The sequence below is a fragment of the Tupaia chinensis genome, unplaced genomic scaffold (assembly GCF_000334495.1).
Source record: "Tupaia chinensis unplaced genomic scaffold, TupChi_1.0 Scaffold000561_1, whole genome shotgun sequence".
NCBI classification, from domain to species: Eukaryota; Metazoa; Chordata; class Mammalia; order Scandentia; family Tupaiidae; genus Tupaia; species Tupaia belangeri.
The window spans coordinates 2398378-2410623 of record NW_006160074.1 but is presented as its reverse complement, the minus strand read 5'-3'; positions in this window follow the sequence as shown (position 1 = coordinate 2410623).

Below are 12246 nucleotides of genomic sequence, written 5' to 3'. Positions count from 1 at the left end.
ATGATTCCTGTGGCTGTTTCTTCTCTTTGTCCCTCTCTCTAGACCCACATCAAACAAACAATCACTCCTAGACCTTACTCTGGTCTCTGAAAAAATCAGGTCATGTCCTGTTTGGATGCCCGGCACACCCCTGTGGCTTTCTGTTCAGAACTGCACTGTCTTCACAGCTCTTCGGTTCCTCCCAGCCTGCCACTTGCAGATTACCCTGCTTTCTCTGGGGCTGCGTTCGATTGCCTTTAGCCCAGACCACCCATCCCTGCTGATGTGAGTCCCGGGGCTCTGGGTTTGCACCCCTCAGCCATTCTGATCCAGCTGCCCTGCTGTGCAAAATTTCCCCTTTTTACCCAAAGAATTCTTGAGATTCCCAAACTTCCTGCCGATAGTCCCATGGGGGTACTGTTCTAATTGGATAATAATTCACTTTTATTGAGAGTTTATGTGCCAGACTCATCCAGACGTTTATAAGTGTCATTTCATTTAATGCTAACACCGATGCTATTACCATCCCCATTTAACAAATACGAAGACTGAGGTAAGTTGTTCCAGGTCGGGTGTCAAGTGGTAGGTGGTGGTGTGTAACTCGGGCAAGCCGGGCAAGCCGTTGTGAACGGATCATTCTGCAATCTCTCCATTTGGTAATTCAAAATCACATTCGCATTTCAATGGCAATTGTTATTTTGTCTGAGAGATCTCCACAGTATTCTTTCACATTCCTGATATCCCCGTTCACCCCCCTAATGATAAAATACAGGGTTATCACAGAATGCGCTAACCTTCGGAAACGCCCAATGATTACACAGGTGTGTTCACTTTGTGGAAATTTACCCAACTAGACTAGACCACTGGTGACATGTGCACTTCTAGGCATGTTATACTTCAATTAAAAAGTTTATGTGGAGGGACCAGCAGTTGGTGTAATGGCTATGTGACTGGACTCCCATGTAGTCGACTGTGGTTCGAGTCCCAGACCTGATGGCTTAAACTCACACCAGGCACATGTGCTAATAATTCACTTTTATTGAGAGTTTATGTGCCAGACTCATCCAGACGTTTATAAGTGTCATTTCATTTAATGCTAACACCGATGCTATTACCATCCCCATTTAACAAATACGAAGACTGAGGTAAGTTGTTCCAGGTCGGGTGTCAAGTGGTAGGTGGTGGTGTGTAACTCGGGCAAGCCGGGCAAGCCGTTGTGAACGGATCATTCTGCAATCTCTCCATTTGGTAATTCAAAATCACATTCGCATTTCAATGGCAATTGTTATTTTGTCTGAGAGATCTCCACAGTATTCTTTCACATTCCTGATATCCCCGTTCACCCCCCTAATGATAAAATACAGGGTTATCACAGAATGCGCTAACCTTCGGAAACGCCCAATGATTACACAGGTGTGTTCACTTTGTGGAAATTTACCCAACTAGACTAGACCACTGGTGACATGTGCACTTCTAGGCATGTTATACTTCAATTAAAAAGTTTATGTGGAGGGACCAGCAGTTGGTGTAATGGCTATGTGACTGGACTCCCATGTAGTCGACTGTGGTTCGAGTCCCAGACCTGATGGCTTAAACTCACACCAGGCACATGTGCGTGCGTGCCCAAGATCCCAAGAGGAGCATGGAGGAGAAGGGATTGAGGCGTGGCCATCTCCCCTGGGGGAGTGATTTCTCGCTTTCTGTCTCTCTGTCTCTCTCTATCTTTCTGGAGAGCACACACGCTCTATAGCAAAAAACTCTCCAAAAAAAAAAAAAAGTTTATGCAGAAGAGACTCCCAGATCCTTTTATTTATTTAACTTAGAAGACAGCCCCCACATCGCATTTTAGGACTGTGATGTAGTTTTCCGATTCTCTTGTGGAAGGTGAATTTTGCAACAGCACCTAGTCGGAGTTAAACCTTTAGGGCCGGACGAACATTGCTGGACACGCCTGACCCCATGTGCTTTATGTGGTCTAGAGGCTGTAAAAAACTTATTAGAACATTATTTCAATGAGGTAGGACCGTACTCCAACCAGGCTGTGCCCTCACTGAGTTAACCTGGAACACGATGCTCGCACACTGTAGTTTTACGGTGCTTTCCCTTGGTTGGCATTTGGGAGGCAACATGTTTGCAACAGGATTTCACTCATCTAGGTGTACCAATTCGTTCTTCAGGTGTCCAGGTTTCAACGCTCTCAGAAAAGAAAGACCAACAATACAAGTATATGTATTTGTTCAATGTAATACAATTTACCAAAGGCCCAAATAATAATTTTTATCAGACACGTACAATAGATATTATCCTGTTTAACCTCTATAGCGATTCTATAAAGTCACATGATTATTTCAGCACTCTGCATATACGGGAACGGAGGCTTACAATAGTGCATCACTGGGGCCAGCACGTGGCAGGGTGGTTAAGGCACTGGACTCCCAAATAGCTGACCACGGTTCGTGTACTGGACCTGGTGGCTTGCTTTTTCACTTTCCCTTCCTCTGTCTCTCTCTGGTCAATGTAAATAATAATTAATTAATTAATTAATTAACTTTAAAAAGAATTATTTTTAAAACAATAGTGCATCATTTGCCCAAGGTCAACTGAGGACTATATGGTCTCGTTGTTTCTTTTTTTCTTTTTGGAGAGGTTTTTGCTATAGGGTATGTGCGCTCGCCAGAAAGACAGAGAGAAACAGGGAGACAGAAAGCGAGAAATCACTTCCGAGGGGGGATGGCCACATTGCAATCCCTTCTCCTCCATTTTCCTCTTGGGATCTTGGGCACGCATGCACGTGCACCCGGCATGAATTTAAGCCACCAGGTGTGAGACTTGAACCACAGTCGGCTACATGAGAGTCCAGTGATGTAGCCATTACACCATCTGCTGGTCCCTCTTTTACTTTTAAAAAAAAATAATTATCTTATTTTAATTTTGTTTATTCATTCATTTAATTTGACCAGAGAGAGACACAGAGAAAGAGAGAGGAAAGTGAGAAAGCAAGCCACCAGGTCCAGGACTCGAACCATGATTGGTCATGTGAGAGTGCCCAGTGCCTTAACCACCACATGCCTGCTGTCCCTCTGGTCCCACTGTTTCTAACTCCTCAAGAATAAGCCTACTTTTTATTAACATTTTGGACCCTCACAGCAATCCAGTGGATTAATTTTTACTGTTTTCCCCATTTGGGATGAGACCCAGGGAGAGAAAGTGTTGAGTTTGACACGTGCAGAGCCCAGACCCAAGCTCACACCAACTCAGAGAATGCCTTACACTGCATGATGCCTTGCTCAAGCCCACATTATAATTTATTTATGCTGATAATAGATAAACTAAAAGTGGAAACGAGATGATAAAATTCCTTCAACATCTCTAGTCTTGGAAGATCTCCCTGTGATACTTTTAGCAGTTCGGCAGCTTTAAGGCAGATATTTCATTGTTTTTTTTGTTTTGTTTTGTTTTGTTTTGTTTTTAGGCAGACATCTCTCCAGCTCCAATTTAGCCCATTGTAGTTTTTAATGGTAGGACCAGCCTAGGCCCCCTGACTTTTGAAAAGTATATGCTTGGGGGGCCACTAGATGGCATAATGGTTATGTTGCTGACCTCCCATGTAGTGGGCTGTGGTTCGAATTCCAGACCTGGTGACTTAAAAAATTCATGCTGGGTGTGGGGCATGCGTGCCCAAGATCCCGAGAGGATAATGGAGGAGACGGGATTGCGGTGTGGCCATCCCTAGGGGGGGGGGGGTTGATTTCTGTCTCTCTGTCTCTCCAGTGAGTGCATATACCCCATAGCAAAAACAAAACACTCTCTAAAAAAAATTCTTTTTAATAATAATAATAAAAAAAGATACGGTTCTGCTTCTTGGAGGGCAGTCACACACGTATACTGCCACATTTGATGTTTGGTCTAGGCCAGTGGTTCTCACCCCGCCCCATCCCCAACCACGGTGCAATTTCACACTGCTTTCCCCCTACCCTGTATCCTGCACACACGGGGACCTTTGGCAACATCTGGAGATGCTCGGGGTTGTTGTGATGGTGGCAGAGCTACTGGTATCTAGTGGGCAGGGGCCAAGGATGCGGCTGAACATACTCAATGTCCCCTGCAGCAGAAAATGGATCCGGCTCAAGACATCAATACTGCTGAGCCCGAGAAGTCCAATCTAGTGTGGTTAATGCTATTAAACACACACATACACACACACACACACACACACACACACACACACACACATGGGCCAGCAGGTGGTATGGGGTTAAGGTGCTGGGTCCCACATAGCTGACTCCATGGTTCAAGTCTTGGGTCTGGTGTATTGAAAAACACACTGGATGCATGTGTGTGTAATCCCAACATCCTGAAAGGAGAATGGAGGAGAAGGGATGGTGGCATTGTCAGTGCCTTGGGTCGGCCGGGGCGGGGGGTTCTCACTCTCTCAAACACACACACACACACACATACACCCCTGAAATAATTTAGCATTACCCTGACCTTGGAGATTATGGCAAAGTAATGAAATTGCAGGTATCCTCCAGAGAGTGGACTGCTTTCCACCACTATTTATTTATTTACAAGTTATCTCTGTCCTATTGCCAATGACAATTTTGGCCTACCATAAACATACACACAAGATAGTCACACGGAAGATTTTTATAAAGATCAGAAACCTCGGAGAAAGTAGGGATAAAGAACAATCATTCAACGTCTGTTAGTCACTGGAGATTTTCTGTTGTAATTATTTAAAATTCACATTGATATTTCTCCTTTCCTTTTTAGCTCTCGGTTGGTTGAAGCCAAGTTTTCATTTATTCCAGCCCAACAAAAATTAGAAACGAAGACCTGAGGAGAGTAATAGTTACTTTCCTGCCTCAGTGAAGAAGTAGGACCCTCAGGTTTTCAGAGTTTAAATCTTTAGGTTGACCTTTTAAGAGATAATGAAGTTACTTTTCAACCCGGAGCAGGAAAAAAGAATAGTGGTTGAGTGGAGAGGGAGGGGAGGAGGTTTGATGAACAACCATCAAGTAGGCCTTTCCATGGGGGAGTGTCATTACTTTGAAAAACAATCAAATTCCAGAACCTCAGAGACACTTATATACAAGTACAAAAAATCTCACTTTTGGCGAGTATGGGTGTGCCATGCCGCTACAAAACTGTACCATAATAAAATTTAAAGGGACCAGCAGTTGGCATAATGACTATGTCACTGGACTCCCATGTAGTGGACCGCGGTTCGAGTCCCGGACCCAGCGGCTTAAACTTATGCCAGCTGCGCGTGCGTGCGTGCCCAAGATCCCGAGAGGAGAATGGAGGAGAAGGGATTGCGGTGTGGCCATCTCCCCTGTGGGGTGATTTCTTGCTTTCTATCTCTCTGTTTCTCTCTGTCTGTCTGGCGAGCACACGCGCCCTATAGCAAAAACCTCTAAAAAAAAAAAAAAAAAAAATTTAAAAAGGTAGCTAGCCAGTGGCATGTAGTTGAGGTGACTTTGGGCATGCAAACACACATGTCCAACATGTTTTTCAAGTTGCCGGGCCTGAGAATTGAACTGCTTAGTCTGCTGTGTGGGATTCAGCCTCCCTAATCATCATGCCACCGGCTGGCCCTATAAGTATTTTTCTAATCTTGAAGTTTGGATGGATCCCACATAGCCAATGGCACAGTCTGAGCCCCAACCCAATGTGTTGAAAAACATGTCAGGCCAGGGTGTGTTCATGCCCAAAATCCCAAGAGGAGACTACAGGAGAAGGGATAGTGGCGTGCTTGGGGGTGCTTTCTCACTTTTCTTTTTTCTCAATCTCGTCTCTGATGCATGTGCTCTGTATGACCAAAATAAAAAGAACATTTAGAAGAAACGTCTTTATTCATTCTGTTATAGTATATAAAATCTCCTGGCCCAGCCCCTGTGGCATAGTGGTAACACAGTGTCCTGTAGTTTCTTGCAGGCTGGAAACTATACGGTCATACGTGGGTTTGGATCCCCAGGCCGGCCTGAGAAGACACAGGGCGCATGTGCACAGGAAAGCTGGGGGCGGGGGATCAAGGCAGGAGGCCCTGTCAAGGGTGGCCCCCCTTCCTTTCCCTGTGTCATGTGTATGAATGCACTATCATATAAAAGGAAAACAAGAAAGGTCCCCATATAATATCACACATATATAACACTTCTAGCATTTTTTTCTTTATTTTTCAGTACCTCGTCATTAGACTGATAGTTGTTATTGGTGGTGAAGTTATTTCCTAATTTTGAATGACATTTCACATTATCCCACAGATTCCCAATGGTATTTTCGTTTTTTAAAAATTTTTATTTCATTTATTATCATCATTATTATTTGTTTAATTTGACCAGAGAGAGAAAGGGAAAGTAGGAAAGCAAGCCTCCAGGTCTAGGACTTGAACCGGGGTCAGCCATGTGGGAGTCCAGCATCCCAACCTCGCCACCTGCCGGTCCCTCTAATGGTATTTTCTATCATACAAGTTATTTAGGGACCAGCAGTTAGTGTAGTGACTATGTCGCTGGACTCCCATGTAATCGACTGCAGTTCGAGTCCTGGACCCAGCGGCTTAAACTCACGCCGGGCACGTGTGGGTGTGTGCCCAAGATCCCAGGAAGAGAATGGAGGAGAAGGGACTGGGGTGTGGCCAGTCCCCCTGGGGGGTGATTTCTCACTTTCTGTCTGTCTCTCTCTCTCTCTCTGTCTTTCTGGCGAGCGCACACACCCTATAGTAAAAACCTCTCCAAAAAAAAAGTTATTTAGATTCTCACCTTCTATCTTACACACACACACACACAAAGATGTTTTATAAGTGAAACAAGATAATTGTGAAAAACTGACACCATAAAAATACAAGGAAAAAAAAGTAAACGTGTTTTTAAGTGTTTGATATAGGGAGTGTGCTCCAGGCCAAAAGAGACAGAAGAAAGTGTGAGTGTTCCTGGGCCGGATGGCCAGGCCACCGTCTTCTCCAGTCTCTTCTCAGGATTTTGGGCATGCAAACACGTGTCCAACATGTTTTTCAAGTTGCCGGGCCTGAGAATGGAACCGCTCAGTCTGCAGTGTGGGATTCAGCCTGCCTAACCACCATGCCACCGGCTGGCCCTGTAAATATTTTTCTAATCTTGAAGTTTGGAGGGCCTCTTGATATACGATACAGAAGGCAAGACTATATAGGGAAACAACCAAAGTTTTTTTTAAACAACTTAAAGAAAAAAATGTTTTAATTGTCAGAAGGTATGTATACTCATCTAAGAGAGACAGAGAGAGGAAGAGAGTGAGCACTCTCGAATGAGGTGAAGTCACACTGCAATCCCCTTTCTTCCTCTCCTCCAGGCCATCAGGATTTCAGGCATGCACGCACAAGTACCTGGAATTGTTTTGTTTTTTAAAGAGAGATTTTTGCGGGGCTGGCAGGTGGCATGCTGGTTAGGTGCTGAACTCCCACATGGCTGACTGTGGTTCGAGTCCCAGACCTGGCAGCTTGCTTTCTCAATGTCTTTCTCTCTCTCTGCTCAAATTAAAAAGTAATAATAATAAATAAACTCAATTTTAAAAAAGAGAGAGATTTTTTGCTATAGGGCATGTATGCTCAGCCTATAGACATAGAAAGATAGAAAGAAAGTGAGAAATCGCCCGCCAGGAGGGATGGCCATGCTGCAATCCCTTCTCCTCCATTCTCCTCTCTGGATCTTAGGCAGGCATGCACAGGCGTTCACGTGAGTTTTAAGCCGCTGGGTCCAGAACTCAAACCGAAGTCGACTGTGTGACATAACCCTTATGCCATCTGCTGGTCCCCCTGGAGTTTTTATCAAACTGTTGGGAATGGGATTTAAACTGTGGTTGGCCATATGGGGTCCAGCGCTTTTAACCACTAGGTCACAGGGCTGGCCTGATTTTTACTTTTATAAAAATTAAAACCTGCATTTTTGATATTTAATGGCATTCAAAATTAGAGTTTTACCTTTGCTCAACAGGGTTTTGATGTCAATTAAATTGGGGGGGGGGAGTAAATAGGTTGTAGGAGACCAAATTCTAATTTACTGTGTCCCTGCTGTTATTATTATGCCATTCATATCTAAAAGTTGAATGGTTTACCTCAAAGGAGCTCTTGATGATAAACTTTCAAAGTTTTTAGCTTACTGTGGGATTTTCACCAACTGACAATAATGGTTATCTGTTTTTCTTTTTTCTTTTAACATTAATACCATATAGCCTCTACAACAACCTCACAGGTAAAATCTTTTATTTTATACATTAGAAACACCAGGGTTTAGAAAGCCTACATGTTTCGGGAACCAGCAGTTAGCATAATGGCTATGTCGCTGGACTCCCACGTAGTAGTCGACCGTGGTTCGTGTCCGGGACCCGGTGGCTTAAAACTCACGCCGGGCGTGTGTGCGTGCGTGCCCAAGATCCCGAGAGGAGAATGGAGAAGGGATTGTGGCGTGACCATCCCCCCTGGGGGGTGATTTCTCGCTTTCTGTCTCTCTGTCTCTCTCTGTCTGTCTGGCGAGTGCACACACCCTATAGCGAAAACCTCTCCAAAAAAAAAAAAAAAAGCTTACGTGTTTCGTCTAAGGCCACACAGCCAGTGCATGCCTACTGAGTGTACTGTGTCAGGGAACGAAGATGCTTGGCACCGCGGCACTGCGGGGTACCATGTTAGTTAAGGGACCAGACTCTCGCAGGGCTGACTGTGATTTGAGTCCTGGACCTGGTGGCTTGCTTTCTCACTTTCTCTCTCTCTCTGGTCAATTAAAAAAATAATTATAAAATTAAATAATTCCTTTAAAAAAAACATCCAAATTCGTAATAAAACCCCACAATTTTCTTTCCTTTTTTTTTTTTTTTAAAGAATTATTTATTGGGTGGGACCAGCAGGTAGTATGGTGGTTGAGGTGCTGGACTCCCACATGGCCAACCACAGTTCGAGTCCCAAACCTGGCAACTTGCTTTCTCACTTTCCCTCTCTCTGTCTCTCTGGTGAGGGTGTGTATCCTGCAGCAAATTAAACAATATAATAATGATACATAAAACTAAGTAAGCAATTCTTTTTAAAAAAGTATTTTTTTGTGTATGTGCGTCTAAAATCCTAAGAGGAGAATGGAGGAGAAGGGATTGCAGCATGGTCATACCCCCTGGGGGTGATTTCTTATTTTCTCTCTCTCTGAGTTTCTCAAGCAAGTGCACATGCCCTATAGCAAAAAAAAAAAAAAAATAAAAATAAAAAAAGTATTTATTTTAATTTGACCAGAGAGAGTCAGAGAGGGAAAGTGAGAAAGCAAGTCGCCAGGTCTGTGGTTGACCATGCAGGAGTCCAGCACCTTAACCACCATGCCACCTGCCGGTCCCAACCCCACAACTTTCAATCAACTGGAACCCTGAGCCACATATGCTGCATCTGCATTGTCAAGATACAGGGATGCCACCTGTTCAACTCTCCCCAGAGTTATGTTAACTGAGAAAATATATTTCAGGACACAAGACGTGCTCCGTAGTCCTGCGTGCCAGGCACTGTGCTAAGCACTGAATATGGATCATCTCGTTCAGCCTTCTCAGCAGCCTTATGCAGTAGGTATTAATAGCTACATTTTACGAGGTAGGAAAACTGAGGCTCTGAGAGGTTAAATATCTGCCACAGCGCCTTAGTCAGAAGGAGGAATATCTCCTAGGTATTAGAATCCAGGTCAAGGGGCCAGTGAGTGGTGTGGTGGTTAAGGCGTTGGAGTCCCACGTGGCCAACCACAGTTCGAGTCCTGAACAAGGTGGCTTCCTTCATCTCACGTTCTCTCTCTTGTGAGCACGCATGTCCTATAGCTAATGAAATAATAATAATTTTAAAAATTAAATAATTTAAAAAAAGAATGCAAGTCAGCATGATTCCACTCCTTACCATCTTAGGGTGAGGAAGAGTATGTAAAAGAAAATGGGACCTGTCCAGGAATCACAAAGTAGAGCATTCTTTTCCATTAAGTTTGGTAGTTACAGATCTGTGAGACACTTACTCAGTTAAACTATTTAATTAAAATAAAAATACTGAGAATATGACATTGATTTTTGATTGGGGTATAAACATCCTAACATCCCAGCACCCTCCGGCATGAGAAGTGCAGTGGCTAGTCAACTTTAGCTCTCTCGGTAGAGACGGGCAAATGGCAGCCACTGGGCCTGCTCCTGCTTACTGTGTGGGTTTGTGAGGCCTACAAACTAAGGAAGCTTTTTACATTTTTTAATGATTGACAAAAATCAAAAGAAGACTATCTTATGCCACATAAAAAGTTCATGCAATTCCAACACCAAGGCCCACAAATAGACGGTTGATGCGAAGGCAGCTAGGCCCATGTGTTTCCATGTGGTGTAGGGATGGTTTGTGTTACAACAGCAGAGTCTCAAAGCTGTGACTGGACGGTACAGCCTGCACCATCTAAGACATTTACTATCTGGGATTTTACCAGAAGTATGCTGACCCCCTGTTTTATAGCAGTTACACAGTCATGCATAATCTGAGCTTCTGGATTTTTTTTTTTTCCTATGAAATTCTAAAAAACCAATAAAATAATTCTTTTTCCAGGAAGAATACTCAGGCGGTCTTCCTCTGAAAAAATGTTGACAGTCTAGAATGACTGGAAAGGACACCAACAGGTTATGGTTCTAGGGACCAGTACCTCCAGCCTGAAAGGCCCCTCCCTTGCAGATGGTATAGCTGGGTCTTAACACCCAACCTGTCCTTCCGTTATTCATCTTGACTGCGTTATGGGTTTAGTTTCACAACATTACGAGTTCATCCAGGCTTCCTGAATCATTTATAGGGATTTTCATTTTCACTCTCAAACTCTGAGACACTTTCTCTGCCGTGAATTTTTTTTTTTTTCTTAAACGTAAAGCTCAGACGACTAAATGGCCTACAGGCGTAAAATAAAAGTCCATACTTTATTTTTTTAAGAAATCCGAATTTTAAAAAATTGCTTTTTCTTGAGAAGCCAAACTTAATTTTGCAGGTCACAGAAGTAAGAACATACCTTTTCTATCCAAAGATCTCAAAGCACCTCTTGGTGAAAACACACAGCAAAGTGAAGGTCTATTTATTTTTAAATACTATTTCTAGGAGGAAATACTATTTGATAGAAAAGATGTGACTCCTAACAACGTCTAAGACTATTTCTGTTTCTCTCAGTGACTCACTTTGACTTTGGGCAAATCATCTCCCCACTGTTGCTCTTTATCTGCAAAAACTGGACTTCATGCCTATGGGAGTTGCATGGCTAATCAATGCCTGAAAAATGCGTAGTGGCAGATGCTCCAAAAGTGCTGAGCCTTAAAAACAAAACCACCCCCACGCCCCATTTGTATTCAGTTGAGGTTGGGGTTTATTGTTATTTAACATTCCAAGGCCGACACTACGTTAAGTCCAGTGAGCAGCACAGAACAGATAACATCACTGTCCAGTAGGGATTCTTTTTTAAATCTAGGATTTCACTTTTTCTTTTTTTCCTTCATTGTGGTTGGGGTCATTTTAGAATCCAGTAGTGCATCTATACAAAAACGCTAAGCTTTAAGTTGAAAACTATCGATTCTAAAAAAACCTCAAGAAACCCCCCCCCCCAAAAAAAAAAAAAAAAAAAAAGGCCGTCCCCCGCCCCTCCAAGAAATCTCTCAAAACAAGAATTCTTCTGATGTGTTTTGCTTCCCTGCAGTTCTCCATGTTACAGTCCTTGTAGGTAGAATAAGCATAAAATACTTTCACTAATAAAATGTGACAAACCGCCGGATTATACGTGGCCGATTCCCAGTGATTGCCCTGCTACACAAAGCAGAAAAGTAAATGCCATCATCCCCCTTAGAACAAAAGAACTTAGGAATAAAAAACATGGAGAGGGGGGAGAAAGCAGCAATAAATAAAGGTGAGCGAAGGACCCCGTCCCCCGCCCCTCCCGAAGCGAGTGTGGGACTAAGTACGGCTAATAAAGTGGTTCAAGGGTAGTTATTTGGAAAGGGGGCGGGGTGGCGAGGGGAGGGGGCGGGCGAGCGGCGGCCGGGGATTGCATGTTGCATTCGACTTGAGGTTGCATCTCTCTCCTGTTGCCTGGACCACGCTCCCCCATTGCAGTGCTTCCCCATTGCTTCTCCTCGCTCCTGCCCTCGCGGCTTGTTTCCCCCCTTCAAACTGCTGTTGCACTGGAGGGAGTTGGGGCCGCTTCGGAGCCCCTTTTGCAGCTCCCGCGGGCGGGAGGGGGAGTTGGGCTCGGGCCGCGGAGTTTGGGAGGGGGGACCGCAGCG